This window comes from Arachis ipaensis, chromosome B9 (assembly GCF_059453495.1).
Source record: "Arachis ipaensis isolate K30076 ecotype BB chromosome B9, ASM5945349v1, whole genome shotgun sequence".
NCBI classification, from domain to species: domain Eukaryota; kingdom Viridiplantae; phylum Streptophyta; class Magnoliopsida; order Fabales; family Fabaceae; genus Arachis; species Arachis ipaensis.
The window spans coordinates 88,981,165-88,985,129 of NC_142444.1; the positions used below are offsets into that span (position 1 = coordinate 88,981,165).

General features: G+C 40.6%; 1 non-coding gene across 1 annotated transcript; it reads right to left on the reverse strand.

The window, feature by feature from the left end:
* Window positions 1–1,059: 1,059 nt before the first annotated feature.
* On the reverse strand, window positions 1,060–1,167 carry LOC148545387 (small nucleolar RNA R71). Its single transcript, XR_015900460.1, has one exon. It is a non-coding gene; the product is annotated as a small nucleolar RNA R71 (small nucleolar RNA).
* Between the last annotated feature and the right edge of the window lie 2,798 nt (window positions 1,168–3,965).

The window sequence follows — 3,965 nt, forward strand, 5'->3', positions numbered from 1 at the left end:
TCTTGTGATTTCTTATGAATCAAGTCATTAATTGTGATTTTAAAAAAAAATCAAATCTTTTTCAAAAACTAATTTCTATCATATCTTTTCAAAAATATCTTCTCATCTTATCTTTTTCAAAAATTTGATTTCAAAATATCTTTTCTAACCTCCTAACTTCTTATCTTTTCAAAATTTGTTTCAACTAACTAACTAACTTTTTGTTTGCTTCTTATCTTTTTCAAAACTACCTAACTAACTTTCTCTCTCTCTAGTTTTCGAAAATATCTCCCTCTTTTTCAAAAATTTCTTTTTAATTAACTAATTATTTTAATTTTTTATTTTTATTTTCGAAAATTGCTAACACTTTTTTTCAAAAACTATTTTCGAAAATCACTAACTCTTTTTTCAAAAATAATTTTCGAAAATTCTCTTCTCTCTCATCTCCTTCTATTTGTTTATTCATCTACTAACATCTCTCCCTCCTCTAAAAAAAAAGAGAGGATCTCTATTATTATTATTTTTCTGTGCCCTCTTCTTTGTCATATGAGCAGGAGCAAGGACAAGAATATTCTTGTTGAAGCAGATCCAGAATCTGAAAGGACTCTGAAGAGGAAACTAAAAGAAGCTGAATTACAACAAACCAGTAAGCACCTGTCAGAAATTATCAAACAGGAAAAGGAGATGGCAGCTGAAAATAATAATAATGCAAGGAGAATGCTTGGTGACTTTACTGCACCTAATTCCAATTTACATGGAAGAAGCATCTCCATTCCTGCCATTGGAGCAAACAACTTTGAGCTGAAACCTCAATTAGTTTCTCTAATGCAGCAGAACTGCAAGTTTCATGGACTTCTATCTGAAGATCCTTTTCAGTTCTTAACTGAATTCTTGCAGTTCTGTGATACTGTTAAGACTAATGGAGTAGATCCTGAAGTCTACAGGCTCATACTTTTCCCATTTGCTGTAAGAGACAGAGGTAGAATCTGGTTGGACTCTTAACCCAGAGACAGCCTGAACTCTTGGGATAAGCTAGTCACGACTTTTTTAGCCAAGTTCTTTCCTCCTCAAAAGCTGAGCAAGCTTAGAGTGGATGTTCAGACCTTCAGACAGAAAGAAGGTGAATCCCTCTATGAAGCTTGGGAAAGATACAAACAGTTGACCAAAAAGTGTCCTTCTGATATGCTTTCAGAATGGACCATCCTGGATATATTCTATGATGGTTTATCTGAGCTATCAAAGATGCCACTGGACACTTCTGCAGGTGGATCCATTCACCTAAAGAAAACGCCTGCAGAAGCTCAAGAACTCATTGACATGGTTGCTAATAACCAGTTCATGTACACTTCTGAGAGGAATCCTGTGAGTAATGAGACGCCTATGAAGAAGGGAGTTCTTGAAGTTGATACTCTGAATGCCATATTGGCTCAGAACAAAATATTGACTCAGCAAGTCAATATGATTTCTCAGAGTCTGAATGGAATGCAAGCTGCATCCAACAGTACTCAAGAGGTTTCTTATGAAGAAGAAGCTTATGATCTTGAGAACCCTGCAATAGCAGAGGTGAATTACTTAGGTGAACCTTATGGAAACACCTATAACTCATCATGGAGAAATCATCCAAATTTCTCATGGAAGGATCAAAAGCCTCAACAAGGCTTTAATAATGGTGGAAGAAACAGGTTTAACAATAATAAACCTTTTCCATCATCCACTCAGCAACAGACAGAGAACTCTGAACAAAATACTTCTAATTTAACAAACTTAGTCTCTGATCTATCTAAGGCCACTGTAAGTTTCATGAATGAAACAAGATCTTCCATTAGAAATCTGGAAGCACAAGTGGGCCAGCTGAGTAAAAGGATCACTGAAATCCCTCCTAGTACTCTCCCAAGCAATACAGAAGAAAATCCAAAAGGAGAGTGCAAGGCCATTGACATAAGCACCATGGCCTAACCCAAAGAAGGAGAGGAGGACGTGAATCCCAAGGAGGAAGACCTCCTGGGACGTCCAGTGGTCAATAAGGAGCTTCCCTCTGAGGAACCAAAGGACTCTGAGGCTCATCCAGAGACTATAGAGATTCCACTGAACCTCCTTATGCCCTTCATGAGCTCTGATGAGTATTCCTCTTCTGAAGAGAATGAGGATGTCACTGAAGAGCAAACTGCCAAGTTTCTTGGTGCAATCATGAAGTTGAATGCCAAATTATTTGGTATTGATACTTGGGAAGTTGAACCTCCCTTGTTCATCAATGAACTAAGTGATCTGGATCAACTGACATTGCCTCAGAAGAGACAGGATCTTGGAAAGTTCATAATACCCTGCACCATAGGCACCTTGATCTTCAAGGCTCTGTGTGACCTTGGTTCAGGAATAAACCTCATGCCCCTCTCTGTAATAGAGAAACTGGGAATCTATGGGGTGCAAGCTGCTAAAATCTCATTAGAGATGGCAGACAGTTCACGAAAACAGGCTTATGGACAAGTAGAGGATGTGTTAGTAAAGGTTGAAGGCCTTTACATCCCTGCTGATTTCATAGTCCTGGATACTGGAAAGGAAGAGGATGAAGCCATCATCCTAGGAAGACCTTTCCTGGCCACAGCAAGAGCTGTGATTGATGTTGACAGAGGTGAACTAGTCCTTCAATGGAATGAGGACTCCCTTGTGTTTAAAACTCAAGGATCTCCCTCTGCAACCATGGAGAGGAAGCATGAAAAGCTTCTCTCAAAGCAGAGTCAACCCAAGCCCCCACAGTCAAACTCTAAGTTTGGTGTTGGGAGGCCACAACCAAACTCTAAATTTGGTGTTGAACTCCCATATCCAAACTCTAAGTTTGGTGTTGGAGAGTTTCAACAATGCTTTGAACATCTGTTGGGCTCCATGAGAGCCCACTGTCAAGCTATTGACATTAAAGAAGCGCTTGTTGGGAGGCAACCCAATGTTTATTTATCTAATTTTGTTTTTGTTTTTCATGTTTTATTAGGTTCATGATCATGTGGAGTCACAAAATAAATATAAAAATTGAAAACGGAATCAAAAACAGCAGAAGAAAAATCACACCCTGGAGGAAGCATCTGCCTGGCGTTCAACGCCAGAACAGAGCATGGTTCTGGCGCTGAACGCCCAAAATGGGCAGCATTCTGGCGCTGAACGCCCAGAACAACCATGGTTCTGGCGTTCAACGCCAGAAATGGCAACAAATGGGCGTTGAACGCCCAAAATGGGCACCAACCTGGCGCTGAACGCCCAGAGTTGTGTGCAAAGGCATTTTACATGCCTAATGGGTGCAGGGATGTAAATCCTTGACACCTCAGGATCTGTGGACCCCACAGGATCACCTCAAAAGAAATGAGTATCCGGAGATCCGACATGAAATTCAAAGAAGAGGTTGGGAAGTTCTAACAAATCCCATCCAACAAGTCGGCATCCTAATGGTTCAAGAGTTCTATGCCAATGCATGGATCACCAAGAACCATGATCAAAGTAAGAACCCGGATCCAACGAACTATGTTACAATGGTTCGGGGGAAATACTTAGATTTTAGTCCGGAGAATGTGAAGTTGGCGTTTAACTTGCCCATGATGCAAGGAGATGAACGCCCCTACACTAGAAGGGTCAACTTTAATCAAAGGTTGGACCAAGTCCTTATGGACATATGTGTAGAAGGAGCTCAATGGAAGATTGACTCCCAAGGCAAGCCGGTTCAACTAAGAAGATTGGACCTCAAGCCTATAGCTAGAGGATGGTTGGAGTTCATTCAATGCTCAATCATTCCCACTAGTAACCGGTCTGAAGTTACTATAGACCGGACCATCATGATCCATAGCATCATGATTGGAGAAGAGGTGGAAGTTCATGAGATTATACCTCAAGAACTCTACAAGGTGGCTGACAAGTCCTCCACTATGGCAAGGTTAGCCTTTCCTCACCTCATTTGCCACCTATGCAATTCGGCTGGGATTGACATAGAGGGAGATATCCTCATC